Below are 23,163 nucleotides of genomic sequence, written 5' to 3'. Positions count from 1 at the left end.
CATCATTAAAATCAGGAGTATAGTCTTGTGAACTGAGGCCTCATTCCTGGTTTTGAGTAAAGACAGAGCTAGGTTTCAGTTTGGAAGTTCAGCCATGGACATTCTAGGCCTCAGGTCTATAGCCTGTAAGGTTCTCCCTTACACTGATTTTTAAAAACATGGTTGTGTGGGACATGAGAGTATTTGTCAGCCTATAGCGAGCAGCTAACATATGGTACGCCATATTTAATTTTCTTCATAATGATGAGAAATTTATTGAAACAAGAAATGTCAGAGGTGAAAAAGGTCTTGTAAATACATGCAGGTTTTTGAACATTGTAGAAATAGAAGTGTTTATATTTTAAGAAGGAACTGGATTTAAATTAAAAATATTTTGTGGATGTAAGTCTGAACAGGATTCACAAAGATGTACTATAAATAAGACCCTCAAATATAAATATTAATGTACTAAATGAATGTGTTGTCTACTACTCTGCCAACGAACGATGGAAAGTAGATGGTTCTCCGTCTGCTAGGAACAGACAAAATCAGAACACTCCAAATATGATCACTAAGAGAGACACTGACACAGAAAGACCTTGAAATCTGTATACATGCTGATGCTTTCTCATGTTACACTCAGCAATGCAGAGCAATGAAGTGGAGTGAGATTCAGTTTGTCTTCCATGGGGCATCTAGATTGCAGTAATCTCCCCAGAGCAGGGTCTGCAATTCCTGGCCCCTTCATGACCAAACATTTTAAGTTCATCAGGGATCTTTAAAATAAGGCTTCCACATGAATTCTTCTTGTTTGCTTGACAGACCACCCAGTGATTTAGCCACTGAATTTGGGCATTAGAATTAGGTATTCAAAGGATAGCAATCTCCATTGTAAGCTGCTTTACAAAGAACAAATGTGCCTATGGTATTATTTTTTTCACATTGGGGATAAGTATACATAAATCATAATTCCTGTATATTTGGTTCAAAATGTCTTGAAAGAGTTTCTAGTTAAAATTAGTACCTTGTAAAACAGAAGTTTTTCTGAAACAAGGAATTTCTGAAATAACAAGTCCTAGCCTATGCTTCAAAGGTGAATACAACCTAAATTTGGTACACTGTTGAAGCCAGCAAATAATCTGCTCTGCCACCAGAGGTGACAAACAGAATCATGGAATCATAGACTGATTTGAGTCAGAAGGGACCATACAGATCATTGAGTTACAACCCCCTTGTTATGGGCAGGGACACCTTCCACTAGATCAGGTTGCCCAAAGCCCCATCCACCCTGGCCTTGGACACTTCCAGGGATGGGGCAATCCATGATAAAGAGTCTATGTTTCTTGTAGCCCCATTTAAGTAATGGAAGGCCACTGTAAGGTCTTCCCAGAGCCTTCACTTCTCCAAACTGAACATCCGCAGATCTCTTAGCCTTTCTACACTGGAGAGGTGCTCCAACTCTCTGATCATTTCTGTGGCCCTCCTCTGGACTCACTCTAGCAGGTCCTGAATGCAGAACTGGATGCAGTACTCCAGGTACTGCACAAGAGCGGAGTAGAGAGGGAAAACCACAACTCTTCATCTGCTAGCCACGCTTCTTTGCAAGCACACATTGCAGGCTCATGTTGAGTTTTCATCAACAAACACCCCCAAGCTCTTCGTAGGGCTACTTGCAACCTGCCCATAGCCCAGCCTGTATTTTCGCTCAGGATTGCCCTGGCCTAGATGCAGGACCTTGCACTTGGCCTTGTTGAACTTCATGAGTTCACAGGCCCACCTCTGAAGCCTGTCCAAGTCCTTCTGGACAACATCCCTTCTTTCCAGCATGTCAACTGCACCACACAGTTGGTGATGTCTGCAAACTTTCTGAGGACTGCATTCAATCCCACTGTCTGTGTCACTAACGAAGATGTTAAATAAAACCAGTAAGGAGGTATAGAGAAGGAGAAGGCAAGAAGGGTTGCCTATCTTGAAATATATTTTTCCTGAGAAGGCATTTAAGCTGATCAGCACCTTCTCCCTGTCTTTTCTCATACAGAATCACTTTCTTAATTTTAAATGATTTGATCTAAGAGAAGAACAGCAGATGTTCAGTGAATTACATTTTCTGTCTATCGATAATTTGATTTTAAAAAGGAAACAGGAACTATATTCTCTTGTTTAGAGGAAAACACTGGTTCATCCCCCTCCCCATCTTTGAATTCAAATGCCACATATTAGAACTTCTCCACCACAGGAAAAAAAAAAAATCTATTCCATGTTTTCATTGATTTTTTTTCTCTCCTTTTATACTTGGACAGTTGCATGCTATGAATTTAAACCTAAAAAGCTAAAAAACGCCCAGAAAAGAAAATACTAAGATTAATATTTGAATAATTTATTAAAGCTTTTGCCTTTCAATGAAATGAAAGGAATTGCAGTAGGAATCTGGAAAGCATCACTGTATTGTTTTTATAAAATAAGATTTCCCATTCATTTTAATGGTTTCCTCTCACTAAATGCTTATCCCTGTATTCCAGTTCTTTTAGACGGAGAGAATAAAAGATCTAGTCAATTTTGAAATACATTAGTGACTGCCAGACTCTCATCCCTATAGAAAATGATGTTTCTGCCTAGTTTCAATGGAAATTTAAGTACACTAGCAATTATATCTGAGATCATCTCTTACCTGCAATGGCTCTAGACTGGTCTGGATTCATGAAGGGATCTTAATTAAATATAGACTTAAAATGTAAAGAGGTTACAGAAATTACTACACAAGTAAATGTAAAACATTATTAGGCAATGAGTTTTAAAAGCTTGTAATCATGATAGTCCTGGTTTTGGCTGGGATAGAGTTAATTTTCTTCTTGGGTCTGGTATGTGTCATGTTTTGGGTTTAGGAGAAAAATAATGCTGATAACACACCAATGTTTTAGTTGTTGCAGAACAGTGCTTACACAGAATCAAGGACTTCTCAGCTTCTGCTGTCCTGCCAGTGAGGAGGCTGGGGGTGCACAAGAAGCTGGGAAGGGACAGAACCAGGACAGCTGGCCCAAACTGGCCGAAGGAACATCCCATACCATGTGATGTCATGCTGAACAATAAAACTGGGAGGGTTGGCTCTGGGGTTGGGGGGACTGGAGGGGGGGCACTGCTCAGGGACTGGCTGGACATCTGTTGGTAGGTGGTAAGCAATTGCATTGTGCATCACTTATTTTGTATACATATTATTATTATTATTATCCATTCTTTTATGTCCAATTAAACTGTCTTTATCTCATCCTATGAGTTGTTTTTTTTTTTTTTTTCCCAATTCTCTCCCCTGTCTGACTGTGATAGTGGTGGTGATGAGTGAATGGTTGTGTGGTGCTTAGCTCTCTGCTGGATTAAACCACAACAGTGACCTTTTAAAAAATCTACCAGTGCCAATAACTGATAAGTTATAACAAAATAGTTAATTTGTTTTATAACAATGAAGTATAATACTAAAAACCCAGCTATGGCAGAAATATTTTAAATTAAACCTAAAGACTTCACTGTAGCATTGGATATATAAAGTCTACAGTGTGTCTCAACTTTCTGTGTTTGGTGTGATTTTAATGCATCAGATCAAAAGTATTTTTACAGAAAAATAAAGTGCAAATATTTTCGATATTTGAAAAGTATAATTTTCATAGTTGTCTTACATATTTCAACATAATCAGAAACATAAATCTTTGAGAACATACCAACCTAAGCAACAAATGGTCTGCAATCAATCTTCCTTGTAAAAATAACAAGTAAAAGACATGAATCCACCTTCTTGGCAATTATAACATGCTCTCTGTGAGGTGGAAGGCTAAATGGGTGGTAATTGGTTGTTTTGCAGGATAGAAACCTTTTCCACCTTTGTCTGGATGAAAGCTTTAATAATTTTGGAGATAAGATGACATGTATGTTATACAAGTAGTTTAGACGTAATATTTCTGTCCCACAACTTTATATAAACCTTCATCCTTACCATAGTGCCTGCTCCACATTTATTCAGCTGACCTTTTCCTTTGAAACCATGAATGTGTTGGTTGGAGAAGGTTGAAGTTCTGATATTTTTCATACGTAAAATTGGAAACTGGACAAATGCCCCCAAATGTATTTCTGTCCTCTCATCATCTCCCAGCTTAGTTTTAGCAGAACCCTTTTCTTGCTGTAAGCACATCTAAATAATATTTTTGTAGCCACTTTGACCATATTTATATTTCCTCTCTATATGTTTTGTAGCTACATCATATTGATAGTCATCTACATGTAGTAGATAGTAGATAGTTATCAATATGATGTAGGAGAAGGCCCAAAGCTCTGCATGGGCTACTTTCATTTTGTCAGTCATGTCTCATTTAGTCCTGAAAAGCAGGTTCTTCACTATGATCAGTTAGCGCTGCCAGCCTCCATTGCACAGTTGCTCAATTTTTCAAGTAGTTTTATTTTTGTCAGCCAGCGTTTCACACACACATATTGCCTCTCCTAAATTTCTGAATATCCAACTAATTCTTTCTCTTCTCAGACCTCCAAATTCTCCCAGCATGATTTTTTTTGGAAAAAAAAAAAATCCGTATCTAGGTCTAGAGTCCATTTAAATAAAGCAGTAATGAGCTGAAGAAGAAATTACATTTACAGCATAGTTGTGCCTCATAATGGAATACCATATTCAATCTTGTTATACATTTATAAAACATAATTTTACAACACTATAAAAATTACAGAAAGTATAGCAGCAATATATATACATATATTCTAATATCAGAAATGTGCCCTAAACTGAGAAGCTCAGTCTGAAAACTTGAAGTGCTTTTACTTCAAGTTTCAGAAGTTCAGAAAGTTGAAGTTGTATATTTTCTAAGTAAGAATACAGCTCATATTTTTAAATGGTACTGTAATGAACTGTTAAAAATCATTCCATCTCTTAAAGATTTTTTATTACCAAAACTGAATGTTGATTATAAACAGGATAAATACAAGCCATGATGTGCAATGGAGTGACTAGATATTGTTCTGCAGTCTGTATTATACAGGAGGTAGGATTCATTGATTTAATTAGACTGTAGTTAATTTTTGTAACTAAATATTTCTGAAACAAATGTATAATGATATCAGGTATTTAAAGCTAATCACCACAGTTTTCTTTGTGTTCCATATGACACAATGGTCAAGCTATCGTTCTCTTAGAAGATAGACGTGAATTCATCCACCACGGCTGTGTTTTTCTTCATTATCTCCCTTCTCTGCTGTGAAAAGTGTCTTTGATTCTTAAATTCTAGGAATACGGGTGTGTGTTTATTTATTTATTTATTTATTTATTTATTTTTACAAGTTAAGCTAATTTACAGCAGGGCTTTTCCACAGAAACTGCATATTCTCAATCTGTGGAAACATGAGACAGTATGTTCTTCAGAAAGGCATAACCTGCCTAACATTTACCAGTATGTGCCTCAAGGTAAAAACATTGCATATGGGTAGTTCCTGAAAAGAAACTGATGTGGCAACAACTCAGACATTGGTGTACCTTGGAATAACTTGTTTTTCTGCTCATATTTTTAATTTCCTAATTTCAGGAGTGTTCTCTAATGCATTTGTTCACAAGCGGTATGATGGCTACTACATTTAGATGAATTTGAAGAGGATATATAGCATGAAAAATATTTTTTATAAAATGCAAAAACAGTTAATACATTTTCATAAGTCTGTCCCTACCAACCTCAGACCACAGCTATTTTGTAAAACAAAAAGAAAAAGAAGGCATGTTGCTTCTTATTCCCAGGGAAACCTCATAAAATCAATGCAAAAGTAGCTGTGAGAGCAAGATTTGTTTTTACACTGTTCCTCACAGGATCACAGAATCACAGAATCACAGAATCGTCTAGGTTGGAAGAGACCTCCAAGATCACCCAGTTCAACCTCTTACCTAATACTGACAAGTCCTCCACTAAAGTTCCTCCTACAGTGTTTCTAGAAAACATCTTCATTTCTATTTATGAATTTGAAATTTCCATTATTATTTTGCAGTTTCATTGCTGTGAAACTAATAATCAGCTATTCATCTTGGAATCAAATCATATAAATTTTCTTGAGTTTATTTTTACTATTATTTTAAAAATGCCTCCTGTGTGGGCACCTGCACTGCTCTCTTCTATATATCACAGAATTACAGAATGACAGAATCATCTAGGTTGGAAGAGACCTTCAAGATCACCTAGTCCAGCCTCTGACCCAACACTACCAAGTCCTCCACTAAACTATATCACTAAGCTCTACATCTAAACGTCTTTTAAAGACCTCCAGGGATGGTGACTCAACCACCTCCCTGGGCAGCCCATTCCAATGCCTAACAACCCTTTCAGTAAAGAAGTTCTTCCTAATATCCAACCTAAACCTCCCCTGGCGCAACTTTAGCCCCCTCGCCCTGTCACCAGGCACGTGGGAGAACAGACCAACCCCCACCTCGCTACAGCCTCTTTTAAGGTACCTATAGAGTGCGATAAGGTCACCCCTGAGCCTCCTCTTTTCCAGACTGAACAATCCCAGCTCCCTCAGCTGCTCCTCGTAAGACTTGTTCTTCAGACCCCTCACCAGCCTTGTTGCCCTTCTCTGGATTCGCTCGAGCAGCTCGATGTCCTTATTGTAGTGAGGGGCCCAAAACTGAACACAGTACTCGAGGTGCGGCCTTACCAGAGCCGAATACATGGGGACAATCACTTCCCTAGCCCTGCTAGCCACACTGTTTCTTATGCAAGCCAGGATGCTGTTGGCCTTCTTGGCCACCTGAGCACACTGCTGGCTCATATTCAGCCAACTATCAACCAATACTCCCAGGTCCTTCTCTGCCAGGCAGCTTTCTAACCACTCATCTCCCAAGTTTTTCAAGCTGGAATGTCTTAGATCCTTCTGTTAGTGCTAAGCAATTTCCTTCAGGCTTTTTTCCCTTTTAACAAACTTACATACTGCAGATTCAGGATGTTAAGAGAATCTTTATTTTAAAAGGGTGGTTGGTATTTTTTCACAATTGTGCTTTTAGGTAGCATTAAGATCTTCAGTGAAGTTGTTTATATCATTCAATTCAATGTTTTCTGTCCAGGAGATATTCTTTCCAGTCTTGTCTGCTGTAGAATTTTTATCTATAAAATTATGAACCCTAAGGTAGCTTCACTGTCACAGAAGACTAATAGCTTAGGGGTTTTACGCACTTAAGTAGATAACATAATTTAGAAAACATAATTTTCTAAAAGTGATTTTAAAATACCACACTGCAAAGTTTTCAGCACAATAGAATGATACTGTTGTTATTCCTAATGCCATTGGAACTTCAATGGTATTAAAAGGAAGTACATCAAAGGTCTAAGTTGGAACAGCATCTTTCTCTGTCCTTACTTCATTTGTTGTTGTTGTTGTTGTTTGTTGTTTTTATTTGTTTGATTTTGATTTTTTGGTATAATAATTCCCTTTCAAACCTAAAAAAAAAAAAAAAGTTACCAAGGAAATTCTACAAGTGTGGTGAGAGTTGAGAGTTAATGGGTTTATTTGGATTTATAGATCTAGTAAAGAGATAAGGGGAAGAATTTTACTAGTTTGATGGTCCAAGTGAGACAGTAATATAAGGAATACATCTCTTAGACCACAGGTCCTGTCAAGGTTCCACTGAACAGATTTAGAGATAAGTTTTATAATGATGTTTTCATAAAGTCATAGAATCATATAATGGCTCAGGTTGGAAGGGACCTTAAAGATCATCTAACTCCAACCCCCTGCCATAGGCAAGGATGCCACCCAGTAGATCAGGTTGGCCAAGGCCCCATCCAGCCTGGCTCTGAACGCCTCCAGGGATGGGGCATCCACAGCTTCTCTGGGCAACCTGTGCCAGTGCCTCACCACCCTTACAGTGAAGAATTTCCTCCTGATGTCTAATCTAAATCTATCCTCTTTTAGTTTAAGACCATTCCCCATTGTCCTACCATTATCTACCGAGTAAGGAATCCTTCTCCATCTTTTTTTATACGACCACTTTAAGTATCAAAAGGCCACACTGAGGTCTCCCCAGAGCCTTCTCTTCTCCAGGATGAATATCCCCAGCTCTCTCAGCCTTTCTTCATAGGAGAGGTGCTCCAGCCCTCTAAACATCTTTGTAGCCCTCCTCTGGACTCTCTTGAACAGGTCCACATCGTTTGCGTGCTAGGGGACCCAAACCTGGACACAGCACCCCAAGTGGGTCCTCACGATAGCAGAGCAGAGGGGGACAATCACCTCCCTTGACCTGCTCCACTCCTCTTTTGATGCAGCCCAGGATGCACTTGGCTTTCTGGGCTGCAAGTGCATACTGTTGGCTCATGCTGAGGTTTTTGTCCACCAGAACCCCCAAGTCCTTCTCTGCAGGGCTGCTCACAATGAGTTCTCCCAATGAGGGCTGCTCTCAATGAGTTCTCTGTTCTTCTGTCTGGGGTTGCCCTGACCCAGGTGCAGCACCTTGCAGTTGGATTTGTTGAACCTCATGCAGTTCACATGGGCCCACTTCTCCAGCCTGTCCAGGTCCCTTTGAATGGCATCTTTTCCTTCTTTGATATCAACCACACCACTCAGCTTGGTGTCATCTGCAGACTTGCTGAGGGTGCACTCAGTCCTATCATCTGTGTCATTGATGAAGATATTGAAAAGCACCGGCCCCGAGACAGATCCCCTGAGGGGCACTGCTTGTCACCGGTCTCCACCTGGACATAGAGCCATTGACCACTACAATCTGGGTGCAGCCACTGAGACAATTCCTTATCCACTAGATGGTCCACCCTTCAAATCCATATCATTCCATTTTAGAGATTGTGATATTGTTGTCAAAGGCCTTACAGAAGTCCAAGCAGCTGACATCAGTCGGTCTTCCCTTGTCAACAAATGCAGTTACTCCAATATAGAAGGCCACCAGATTGGTCAGGCATGATTTACCCTCGGTGAAGCTATGCTGGTTGTCCCAGATCACCTCCTTTTCCTGCATGTGCCTTAACATTGCCTCCAGGAGGATTTGTTCCATGATCTTGCCAGGCACAGAGGTGAGGCTCACCGGTTTTTAGTTCCCTGGGTCTTCCTTTCTACTCGTTTTGCTTTAGTAATTGGTGTAACTATATATTGTATAAGAAATATCTACCTGTTGCTTTTTTAACACTTCAGTGTTTGATAAAACATTTATTTTATTTTATTTTATTTTATTTTATTTTATTTATTTTTTAGTTTGAATAGCTATTTATAGGGAATGAAGGTAAAGTGTGATATTGTTTCAAATCAGCAGGAAGGCACATTAAAAGCCACTGAAAATATTTTTATGTGATCTAGAAGGGAATACCCAATTAGTCAAGGACATTGAGCCTAGCTTCCCTTGTTAAGAAGGAAAAAAACCTTTGTTAAACTCTTCTGGAGTATTTTTGAAATATTATTGTTGAAAATGATTTGTAGTAATGTAGTCTGAAATCTTCCTTTCCAAGGCAGATTCTCTTTAATTTTACTTATTTTTTAACTTTACTTTTTGGTGTTTAGTTAGCAATTCTATTTTCAAATGTAAGACTTTTAATTGTTTAAATATCTAAAAGGATATAAACTTCTTTTGTGATGTCAGTATGCAAGTGGTCCATATCTAAATGCAAATAGTTCAATATCTACTATTGACACTGCTGTGTAAGCGGTATTTTTTCTAGTACAGCAACTGGAAGTCAACTGATCTTTAGATAACTATGCAAGGGAGTATAATGTCTGAACAGATAAGGTGTTTAGAGCCCTACATGTGAATCTCAATTGCCAAATCTGTCTCCCATGATTAAGATGAGTAGCTAAAGCTACTTCCATAAAATCTGTTTCTTCTTGTCAGTAAATGGCTGGATTGGAGAAAATTTAGGAAAGAATTGAAGAAAAATGACTGTTGCATTTGGGGACAGTTTGTTAATTTAAAGGAGGTGTGCTAGTTCTGGCTTGGATGTTAAATCACAAAGGCAGTTGAAAGCTTTTCCAAAAAGACTGAGCTGCTTAGGTCTAATGAGATAGCTGTGGGAAAGGCACTGGTGCCGCGGGATGGTTCAACTTCCCATCCCATACAGGAAAACAACTAGTTTTCAGCCCAGTCTTCAAGGGAACATCAGATAGATTCTCTTATCAGACCTCATCAACTCATTCATTTCCCGGAGGGACAGGAAAAGCACTAGCAACTGCCAAAACTTTTGGAGAATCCTGGAGAGAAAATTAGCTCTCCAGGGTAAACATGCAAAATCTCAGACTGTTTCAACCAAATTAAGAGTGCAGACTGGCAAAGTAATGAACAGTTGCCTATGATTATGGATAGCAAGATAATCCATTTTGTAGCACAGGGAATTCTCATCCCACATCTTCATTACACTTTAGCTTTAGTAGTATTTTAAATTCAAAATTTATTTAACTGTTTATATTTTTCATTTTGATCAAAGGGGATTAAAATATTTCTCTTAGCCAATAGCCCTGTGTCTGCATTCCCACGCATACTAGAAGCACAGTCTTTACATTCCCACCTAGGAATGCCTCTTTTTGTGTTCTCATTTACCTCGGACTCCATGTCTTGCAATGCATTTCACAAACTGCTTTAAAAAACATTTTTCGCACTTCTGTCTCTAAATTGTTTTCAGTTGTGCCAGTAATAATTCTTATCCCATCTACTCCAATAGGTATCCCATCCTCAACCCTACTGGAAGCACCTGCTGCTAACAACTGCAGCCATCAGCTGGTACAAATGTGAGTTTACACATCTGTGAAATTAATACAATCAAAAACATAAGTTTTTGATGTATTGAATACCTTTTGAAAACTTAGTAAAGAAGGTATTGTACCTACCTAGGCAATATCTTTGTCTTTTTGAATTGTTTATGTAGATAAATTTATCAGAATTACTTCCAGAACCTAATAATAATGATAAAAATAATCCTATATATATATATATAAGTACAGTGTGACATGCCAGAAGTATCTTGGAAGGAAATCCTCTCTACTTCAGTATGAAGAACTTCATCAAATGTTTTCTTGATTGTTGTGGCACTGATATCAGTTTATATGTTAACTGGTTCTAGCTTACCAAAGAAAGGATTTATTGTGTCCATTTTTACCTTGTAAGGAAAATGGGGTGTCATCTAATTCTAATGTGTAGCAAGTAAAAAACAGAAAAGGAAATTTACAGGCAGAAAACTTATATATCTGTGCTAAATGGTATTTCTCATTTCCAAATTGACTTCCTGTAAGACAGCATCACTAAAAGAATCACTAAATTGTTATAAGGATCTGGGGGAAAAATGTTTTAAAAGTTAATCACTGTATCCTGGATTAAACCAATAAAAAAAGATCATTATCAATCAGAAATGAAAAGTTTCAGTATTTAAATTTGCCAAACCTCCTCTCCACACTTTTCCCTCCTAGTGCAATCTAAACACACCCTTGAATTACTCTGTTATTCTGTGATCTCCATTATATCAACATTAATGTTGATTTCTCCTCTTATTTAAAGTTTGCATGCTCAATTTAAGACTAAGATAGTCAAAACTAGATGTTTATGTTTCTTTCTAAGCCTTTTTGCATTTATTTTGCAGTTGGCAATATTACTGTTCCTGGATTCACAAATAACCTTTGTTAAGGTACTGTTTTTGTCTTTACTGTAGTAGGGATACAGACTGTAGAGAAATGTTACAATTTTTTGTCAATAATTTATTTTCAGTATCTAAATTTACCAGTCTTACTGACTGCTTGACTTATTTTGATCCTTATGCACTGTTGTCATCACTGCAGTTGACCTTATATAAATCCATCCAAAAGTACCATACATGTTATTTTCAAAACCTGCTGTTTTTACCTTTTAAATTCTATGGTGAGTTGACATTATCAACTCTCCATTATTACAGTATCAAGAATAAGCTTACCATTATTATTCTGAACATTCTCCAAAATGTCAATCCTAGTTATAAAATAATAAATCTAACATCTTGTCAGGTTTCCTAGACCCATGACTCTGCAAGTGGTATTACTTTGACTTTTCATTACTCATTTTTTCCAGATTCCCTATATTTTCTTTAATGCTCCCTATAATCAAATACCTCCACAAGTTTTCTCATGAAGTTATAATGTTGCCCTTCCTCACACCGAAGAGTATCCTCTTTATTAATGTTATATGCTTGCTTGTATCTTAAAAAAAAAAAAAAAAATGATTACAACTCTGTCAAAAAAGCATATATAAAATGGCCACTAATATAATTAGGGCATCTTATTGAAAGTGAGTTTTAGTAGAAATCTACTTTTGAAAAAATAAAAAAGCATAAAATACATTTTGCTTTTCCTTAAAAAGTGCAACTTTTCATCAAGAAACTGAATTCCACCAAATAACTCACATTTAAGATAAGCATTTTAGAATTCAGATATTTTCCCTTGTCTAAGTAATCACTCTAAACATTGCATAAGGTACAGTAGTCTCCCAAGTAGAACACAAGATGTTTATGTTTTGGCTGGTGTCTATTTATGTTCTCTTTTCCTCATCGTGTTTTTTTCACTTCTCTCTGCCTTCAGAAGAAGGCCCTTGCCTTCATAAGCATCTTCACTTTTGGAGATGGTTGCCAGTTTTTAAGACTAAACTAAGAAGAAGATAGGTAAGAAACATAGCATCTTGTTCTGGAAGTTCATTAAGGTAGTGTGAAGTAATCTGTCACTGACCACAGTAAGTTTAAGAGAAAGAAGAGGAAAACACCAGAAGCAGAAAACTGGATACACAGGTGAAACAGGATCAGATCAGAAATCATGAGCTACAGGGGCAGAGATCAAAAACACCCTAAGGGACTCTAATCTGAGATCAAAGTGTTTCAAACTGCTGAGGAAACTGAGACAAGGGAAAGCATGTAGGTGTTTTATCTAGATTTGTATACTTATCCTAATATAGAAGGTGTGGAGATTTGGTATCCTTGTAGGATCTATATGGTTGGTTGCTGTAGCTATCGTTTGCCCTTTTTTTTTTTTCTTTTTTTCTTTTTTTATGGGCAGTCAATCCTAATCTGGTGATTGCAGTGCTGCGAGATTGCATATTCTTTCTTCTGTGAAGAGTAATGATGAAGAATGCTTTTCAAAACAGCCTATGGTGGCAATGGAAACAAGGAGTCCTCAGATCTAATACTGTGGAAGGAACTTTAAACTTCATTGTGGCAGGACCAAAACAGAGTAATTGTTTTGAGAGAGCAGCTCAAAGCTCATTTGTCTCTCTGTATTTGTGGTATTGCTTTATACACAGGTTCTGATCTAGGTGGCTGCTACCCTAAGTGTTATTGCTATATTTTTTTCTGAAAAAATCCGAAACCTGGGCAACTTAAATTTTTCTGACACATTTCTGAAGCAATATCCCAGAAATCCCCAGGAATGATGCAATGAGATGCCTTAATCTCCTATTTTCAAAGTGAATTGAATGAGATTGTTTATCACACACACACACAGACAAGCAGATATAGCATGTAACCATTCTTTCTATTCATTCCTTCTGGTAGGTATGAAAGAGTAAGAAACTTGTCAGAACTGGTGACATGAGGTTGAAATTCTCTAAAACTGTTTTAACCTTTGGGTTCATCTTTTGCTTGATAGAGCTTTCTTTATGATTTAGCCAGTTTATAGTCTGTAACAATTTGAGCCTTTATCCAGCAGCCATTATTTCCTGAGTTTTACCCAGGACTGAGTTTTCCTATTTAAACCATTTCTGTGTATATTTCCCCTTATAAAGACCTATATCACTGGAATATTATGAGACACACATAGCAAATGCACAGTTTGCATTTGCAAACCATCCTGAAACTGCAGATGGGCATTTATACATTCTCTGTGCTTTATGGTACAAGCCTGTTAGAACTGCAAGTTTAAATAAAAGTTTCACAAGTATTTTGAAAGCTTTGGAACACACAATTAGAAAAGAATAAGATACTTTTTTGTTTGTTTTCTTTCTTTTTTTTTTTTTTCATTGAAATATCAGCATGAATTTCTGGAAAAGACATTAATTTTCTTCAGTACTGATCTAATTGCTGCCTTGGAATTTTTCAAGGCATAGCTCCCTTGGAAAACTATCTGAAAACAACAGCATTATGCTGTCTTCTGTCTACTAATAATTAAAATAGCCTTTTGTAAGTGATTTTATGGAGAAGTATTTATTTGAATAGAAAAAAATCATACATCTAGTAATGAACTTATATCAGTCCAACAGTATAAATAACCTTGCATGTTAATTTAAAATTGCATTTGCCATCACTAGCACTCCATGGTATTTCATTTCACAACAGAATTATTGCATTGTATTTTTAAGAGAACTTTTTTTAGCAAAGTCCTAGGAACGGCTAGAAAATCTCCAAATATTTAAGAAGGCCACATCATGAAGATTGGAAAATGTTTTGTTAAAGACTAAGTTTCCAAAATGCAAATAAGCTTTGCACATTTTTATAAAAGTTTTCTCTTCTTTTTTGTTTCATTTATGAGTTCATAATAGTATAAAAACATATAATAGGAATTAACACTATTTTCACAGACTCTGTAATTCTTTTCTGTTTCTTTATATCCCATGTGTATTGCAAATGTGTGGAACACAGTTGTTTATTGGAAATTCCAAAGCAACAGAAATGTATACTCTTAATATTAAAGTTTATATTATCAACACTAAATAAACCCAAACTGTTTCCGAAATAGTTATTTAACTACAGTTAGAAATGTACCCAGTATCGTAAAATTACGGGTACATGTCTGAAAGAATGCAAAATCATTTGGAAGCATATATGAAAGAGTTTGTTATCATTTTTGAATTATTTAATTCTCATCATTAAATATATTAAGTGCTTTGAGTAAATCACTTTTTACATTGAATAGATGATAGCATGATGTTTAAAAGATATTCCATGAGAAATTAACTGCTTCACACCTTTAGAATAAGGTTCTGGACTAAGATCAGAAATTAAATAAAGAAGATCAAAGGTTTCCATAGTTTAATTGTGTCCAGATATTTATCTTCTAGCAACAGATTCAGATCATTCATGGTGTTTTTTATAAAGACTTCAAATATATCACTCGTATTTAGTATCACTGAATGCACTTATACATGAATTTGACATTCTTATGTACTGCAGGCAAGTGATATTGGTGCTGAACATAAAAAGATATCTGAACTATTGCTTGTCTAAATTACAAAAAAGTTTAACCATTACTATCTCTCCTTGTAGAGAGTAGGAGAAGTACAGAAGTACCTTGTGGATTTTGGTCTTCCTTAAATACCTATACCCCATTCTACAAAAACAAAAATCAACAACAGCAACAACAACAAAGAGCAGTAGAAATCAAATCTTTAAATCCTTTACCTGATTTGAAAGGCTGTTGTTGCAAAATATTTTTTGTGTGTAAATGGCTGGATATTCAGAATGAGATGGCGTTAATGTTTTACAAAACATTGTTAGTGAGCTAATCTATAATTTCCTGTTATAGATAGCACAAAGTATTCTGAGGGACACTGCTGATTACTGAGTTTTCAGTTTTATATTTGTGGAAGTATGTCCCATGAGTTAGGATGCTTTTCTTTCTCCTGTGTTAGTAGAAGGAACCTGCATGATTGTTTGGACATCTAAATTTGAGTCAGCAAAAAATTGCTGAGAAATTACATGTAGAGTTAAAATCTCTTTATGTTCATTTTTATTATTATTATTATTATTTAGATTACAATGTGTGATTTGTATTATATGCCTGTGTTCACAACAATAGACTTACCTTTTAGTATTGTAATGTTTCTCTGTCTGTGAAAACATTTCTCATAGAGTGATGTTATCATTATTAATTTCTTATGGCTATTGAAATAATAAAACATGTAAGGCTGAAATATGGTGTAAATTTAAGTATATAATTTGGTTTCAGTTAATTACCTATCAACTGAAATGGACAATAGTAAGCAGATATACTTTTCCTCTTTAATCAACTTTTGTTACTCTCCTCTCTTTTAACATTTTGCGTTTTAGTCAAACTTGCCTGTTGCTTGTTCCTTCTGGTTTTTACTTTTTTTACTTTTTTTTTTTTTTGTATTTTATTCAAGAGTTCCCTTGCACAGAGCAGCTTCTCAACTACAAGTTCTCTTCCTATTCATACAATTTCTTCTAAAATCCCACTTCTTATTATACTGAGAAATTAAGGAACACCAGATCAAGATAGCTAGTCCAAACTTAATTTATCTTCCCTTCCTAGCCTATGAATATGAATCACATGGTATAGTCTTTAATTACAAGTTTAAATAGTTTGTGTTTTTTTTTTTTTTTTTTTTTTTTTTCTCTCCATATTTTTTTGCCTCATTCAGTCTGTAGGAAGGCTGATTTCTTTAAAAGTGGCCACCCAGTATTTTATCCTGTATGTGCTTCATTGCAGTAATTGGAATGGGCTACTTCTATACTCACTTCTAGAAAAAAACTTACGATTCTGAAACTTGATTTACGTAGGTGCCAAAGCCTGACATTGAGGAAATTTCCCTTGGGAGATAAAAAATCCTGGAACACCAAAAACCTACCTCAGGGAACTCTCTACTGGGTATGTTGGTTTCCAGGCTTCCTGAAGGAACTAATCTTTTGCTTTTTTTTCTGTAGGGCATATTTGTTACATCTGCTTCAAGTGACACAAGCTCACCTTGCTCCTGTTCCAATGCAAACAAGCCAAGAGTCTTTGTAACTAACTGTAGCGCCAAACCTGATCAGCCCTACTGCAAGGTTGTTTCTTACCCAAGCTCACTGCCTTTTTCACATGGTCACATGGGCCCTAGATCACTCCAAACAATTCGAGTTGTGTTTGTATTTGCTGAGTAACAAAATAGCTTTTGAATGCCTGCATTATATCATGCAAGTACAAACCTTGAGAGCCTGCTCTGCCGCAGGGATCTGGCAATTCAAACCAGCCTGGTTCAGTGTCCAAGGGTGCATTTCCTTCTGATTTGAAAATTTAATTATTTTTCTCCTGCTCTGATTGGAGAGGCAGATGTGATCCTTTCAGGCATGAATTATCCTATGATCTATTGCCTCCTAGTAGTTCTAAACCTGGAGAAGAGGAAAGATATGGAGTACATCCCTTAGTTTCAGGTTTTCTGAAAGCCTCTCCTCGTTGAGTGTACTGTTTTTACAGATGCCAGTCTGGAAAGATTAATCTTCTCCGTGCATTGACTGGAGACACTAAACACAAATTGACTTGCATCACAGAAGATATCCGCACTGCAAGTAAAGTGTCACACATACGACGTTGAAATTTATAGACAGATGTGTATCCTCCTAAAACTCTGATTCACAACCAAACTATGCTGCTTGGACTGTCCAGTTACTTCCTAGAGCATGCAGATTTTTCTCATATTTTTATCCAGTAACATTTTTAACTTGATCTAGGTACTGTAGAAGAAATAAAATTATCATTTCATTTAAATAATTTGTGACCCACCAGAAGAAACCCACAATTTTCAGTGAAAGTAGGCCTAGAATGTTTTACACCGTTAATTAATGCAAATATTTGAGTCCACCACGCCTTCATAATATGTTTGTTTATTAACTAGGAAAAGCACTAGTTGTATACTTTATGAAATCCAAATTCTAAAATGGTGCCTAAAGAAAAAAATCTTTTTAGTGATTCAAATAAGATACTGTTGTTATACTGGAACATGTTATGCTCACTTACTGCTGGAGAACACTGGATTCTAATTTCAATAGACACTCTAAAGGTGTATTTTAAACAATTTTAGAAGATAAAACACAGCAACCCTCTCAGAAACTTTCTGCAAGATGAACTTTTAGAACTTAAAAAGGTCAAACAACTAAAATAATGCTATGGACACACCCTCTGTTTCCACAGGACATGTTCTCATTCAGGAAGTCTGGTGCTAATTACTTTGAATCAAAGAGCCGGACAAGCATATCCTTCCAGCTTGGGAGATATGCATCTGGTGGGTTTAGGAAGGGATTCTGCTAATGCTCAGGTAACTGCTACATGGGAAAATCACCACTCATTCTTCTGTTTAGCAAAAGTTATTAGTCATGTTTGAGTCACAAATAAGTGGAGAATAAATGGATGAGGCAGAATGACCTTTTAACTTTTCATCTTCTTTTTCCACATATTTGTCTACAAATACCTTTTTCTGAAGTGTTGGATCTGTAGCAAAGAAACAAAAAGAAAAAAGCTGCTTTTGTTAGGTATGTTTGGTAGTGACTTGAAGGAAATTGAATTATTCTGCCAAATCAAAAAATGTGGACGGAATTTTGCAGCTGGTCTTTAGGAATTCCGCTGTAAGAGGCTGGAAGATGAGTCCTATACTATTTTCAGATTTTCACTGTGTTTTTATTTTTTATTGCCAAGTCTGTGACTGAGGAAAGGATCATTTCATTTTCTGATACTAATGAAAGGTTGATTTTTTTTCATGTAAGACTTTTCCTACTTAGCCACACTTAAAAAATTGTATAATTTCACATTTGATTTATTACAACAGCTTTTTTTTTCTTACATTGACAAAACAAATCTATAGGTTTGCATAATGCTTGCTTCTGTTGAGTGCTGCTACAAAGATTATACTCCTGCCCATGTAACACATTGCTTTGTAGCCTGACACCCACTCTTCTCTACTTAAGAAGTTACTTTTTACTTTCAAAACTATAGTCAATGTTATCCTATTCTTCAGATTTCATTCATAGCAAAAAGTCAGATGACACTTCCAGTCAGCCAGTACTGCATATTTTTCTCCCATTTACTAGGTTTTACACAAGAATGCTCATGATTCCTCCCATGTGTAGTTCCCCAAAAAATCCCCCAAGTAATTTAATTACTCTTTTACATTTTTTCATTAAAATACTCATTTGCCATGATCGCTTCAAAATTTGGCAGTAGTGGAAGCACTATTATACTTGCTAATATCATATGACCTTATACTGTTTTATCCATTTGTTGTATCTCACATTTATACAATAATGTGCCTTGAGAAAGTCCATTTTTTGGCCATTTGTGAAGTGCCTAGTGAACATGCATTCCTGAGTCACCATAGATCCAAAAAATTATCATATTATAAGTGTAGTATAGCAGTAATAACTTGAACCTTTGTGCTCAAGGAAGTGTTTAGTAACTAATGTGCAATGTGCAGTTTTGCCAAGAGTGGGGTTTTCATAAGTTGTTGAGTTTCACTGAAATGCAAAGTGACAGTAAAAATCAGGACCTGGCACTTCTAGATCTGTCACATAGTCTTGAAATTTTCACTGTGGGTAAATTTTCTACAGTTCCAAAGGGTTGGAAAAAAAATGAATTAAAATCAAGAGCTCTCTTCATTTTGCTATTTGCTGTTTACATATTGTCCAAACAAAATTTGCTGTTTGTGTCTTCACACTGTCAACAGTGAGCGCAATAGCAATAGAGTGGTATTGCAGAAAAGAGAGCACCATCTGTTCTCTGTATTCAAGGTGGACAGAATTACAAATGTTGAGCTAAGGCAGCAGCAAAACATCTGGTTAGAGTTTAGGGAAAAAAATCTATCACGAAGGATAGTGAAATTTTGGGGGAGCATAAAATAAGCATTCTCAAAACTGTGTGAGAAGAAGTTAGGCAAAGATCAGTTATGACAGAAAATGGGTTTTGGCCTCTCAGGAGCCCTTTCTATTCTTACTGTAAATTTCACAGACAGGTAGGTATCTAATCTTGTTATTATGATATGGTTCCAGATTTTTTTTTAAAAAAAAAAGGGGGGGTGGAGGGGTGAAATTAAAAGGAAGGGTTATTTAAGAAGTGAGGTAATGATGTATCAAGCCAACTTCATAACCAAGAAATACCATGTAAACAATTATTGATTTGATGTATAATGCTTCTGCGGTCTTTATTATGTCTTAATTAAGGGGATTTATTTTTTTTTTTACCTGTTATTTTTTTAATTAGTCATATAGAGAGGTCTCAGAGATTCTATTTGAGAAAAAAAAAGTCCTTCTTTTTGGTCCTTTACATCTATTTTCAAGTCAAATCCCTTGTTTTTTATTAGATATTTGTCTGTCACAAAGAAAGTAAGTGGGAGTTTTGCAAGTCTTAACTAAAGGAGAAAAAGTGCAGAAAACTTTTACACAGACACATTTGTTTCTGAGACTTTTGTTTAAATAGACTGTAACCAAAACAAAAATGAAAGGGTTGGTTTTATAAACTCATCTCTGTTTGCTTTGAACAGCTGAAGCTTCACAAAACAGATAGAAAAAAGCCAAAAAGGGAGAGATTAGTTTGATTAGAATCATGTCAAAAGATGAAGAAACCACTTCCATTTGTGAAGAGCTGTGTAAAAGATAATATTAAAATCTTGGAACTTTGGCTACATCAACTGTCTGCAATAGTCGAAGCAATGCAGATAGCACTAGTCAGTGCAATTAAATATAACTTCTAGGCTGCTTTACTGTAGGCACTGAGCTGTTACACGTTTGGGCAGCAGTGATTCCGTAGAAGAGAAATGTGTCTTGATAACCAACCTTTCTCTGCATTTTCACAACTACACTGAGGGCAAACTCAGAACAACTGATTTTCTGAATCAAATGATTTCACTGAACTGAATAAAGATCTCTTCCCCTTTCTGCTAACCAAATTTCAGTCAATAAATATTCTAATTTTTAAACAAAACCACCTGTTCATCTACTGAATGTTCCCAAATCCATAGTACCTTCACTTTACTTGTGAAAAGACAACATGTAGAGAAAAAGAGATTTTTTTTTTTTGTAAATAGAAAAAAATAAATTTATCACACCTCTATTTGTATCACACTCATAGAACACTTTCTATAATCCACATTAAACCACTATAAGTTGGCTCTGGGACTGTGGGAGAAGAAAAGGAAAAGAAAGAGAGAGAATATGTTAATTTTTTTTTTTTTTTTATCTAGAAAGCTTTCACAATTACAGGATTCCTACTACCACTTTCTAAAGGCATGGTAAATGACTGTGTCAGCACTGCTATTCTGATCTTTTTAGGGGGGTTATTAAAAAAAAAAAAAAACCTGACATCATTCTAATAGATTTTTCTACAGTTTGTGATATCTGCTGCTGTACATCAATGCTTGACGCAGATTTAGATAATACCAATGTCTTAAAGTTAGCTGTTTAGCTATTCTATTCCCATCACAACTGACAAGTAAAAGTTTAGAGAATATCCACATCTTACCAGCCTCCACTGAGAAATAAAAAAATAAAAAAAAATAAATAAAAATACATTCACTTTTAGTATAGTTCTGTTTCTTTTAACCTTTGGCATACTTCACCAAAGCCAAGCGAGCAGAGTCCTTCTGGTGTTGGTTAAGTAATAGTAAGAATCTTTAGTAAATGAAATAATCATATATTTTTTTTTATAGCAAGTAAGGGCAGAAAGGCTGAAACAGAAAAATTATTAAAGAGTTAGGAAAATGTTAGTTTAAATCTTGTACCTGTTATTATTTTTATTTATTCCATAATACTCGTTGTAATCAATTGGGTAATAATGTATACATGTGACAAATAAATTCATCTATAAATGCGGCTTATAGTGCACTAAGCAGGCATTACTGCAAAAACAGTAGATATTGTTAGGGAGTTGCTGAATCCAGTAGCCCAATGGAGGCAAGGCTGCACAGCTCCACGACCCCAGGTCCCCCCACTTAGGGAGCCTGAGTACATGTTGTCATTTGAACAGACAGGCAGCTCAGCACCATGCAGCCGCTTGCTCACTCCCCCTACCCCAGTGGGAGGGGGAAGAGAAACATAAAAAAGGTAAAACTTGCGTGTGGAGATAAAGACAGTTTAACAAGACAGAAAATGAAATGTAAATAATAATAATAACAATAACAATAACAACAAAAATAATAATAATAAATGATAATGATAAAGAATATACAGAGAAAGTGATGCAGAGTGCAATTGCTCACCAGTAGCTGTCTGATGCCCAGCCAGTCCCCAATCAGTAGCAGTTCCCCCTAAGCCCATCCTGACTAACTCCCCTAGTTTTATTGCTGAGCATGACCCCACATGGCATGGGACACCCCTTTGGCCAGTTTGGGCCAGCTGTCCTGGCTGTGTCCCTTCACAGATCCTGGTGCACCCCCAAGCCTCCTCGCTGGCAGGTCAGCGCAAGAAGCTGAGAAGTCCTTGTCTCTGTGTATGCACTGTTCTAATAAAACTAAAATACTGGTGTGTTATCAACATTATTTTCATCCTAAATCCAAAACACAGAACCATACCAGATACTAGGAAGAAAATTAACTCTATCCTAGCCAAAACCAGAACAGCATGTATTTGCAGTAAGCATACATGAAAACACACATATACAACACCACAAATACATATGTACACACAGCCAGTCACACACAGATGGACACTCTCAATACTCATGCAAACACAAACAGCACCAATGGCCTTGTCCAGCTTCCCTCTCTGAGCATGATGGAGGTCTGCTAGTGCAAAGAGTCTGCAGCCCAACTCCAGTTGCTGGTAAAGATCCACACATGTAAACACACAGAATCACACATGGGCACCAATTGATCTTGGTCCCAGGCTCTATGTTCCCTCTGACAGCTACCTGGACTCCCCTATAGCCAGGTTCTCCTGTGGTCTCACCCTTGGAGACACACACTCCCTTGCTCCCAGGCTACTTCATCTACTTGCAGGCTAATCTGGCTTGATCTTTGGTAATGCCACAGACCTGCTTGCACACCCACACTTGCTTCAGGCACTGCACCATGATGCTACTCCAGCTGCTGTCAGGAAGGCACACAGGGTCTCCGTGTAGTGCATGGCCAGACAAGTCCACTGACAGACCCACTGTTTATGCTTTGCCAGTCCACTTTATCCCTTCATTTTCCCATGTATGATTTTTCCCAAACTGTCTTGATCCCTCCCTTTTACCGCATTTGGTCCCTCACCTAAAGATCTCATCGTTTGTCTTGTGCAATCCCTAGATGCTCTTCCCTGCATCTGATAATGTGCCCCATACTGCTAGACAGTAACCCTACTGAAAGATGCTCCAGAGAGTTGCTTCTGTTCACTCATCTTGATGGGTTTCACACCTCCATGTGGGGACTGAGGCTCTCCTGGGACAAGGTTGGGAGGGGTCCAGACAGGGTGTCTATTCATCTGCATTCATAATTTGGGTTCCCTTTCCTGCCACCATACCTGTGTGCTCCACTGTGCTTCT

Source organism: Cygnus atratus, chromosome 1, assembly GCF_013377495.2.
Source record: "Cygnus atratus isolate AKBS03 ecotype Queensland, Australia chromosome 1, CAtr_DNAZoo_HiC_assembly, whole genome shotgun sequence".
Lineage (NCBI taxonomy): Eukaryota > Metazoa > Chordata > Aves > Anseriformes > Anatidae > Cygnus > Cygnus atratus.
Note: the sequence above shows the minus strand (reverse complement) of the source record.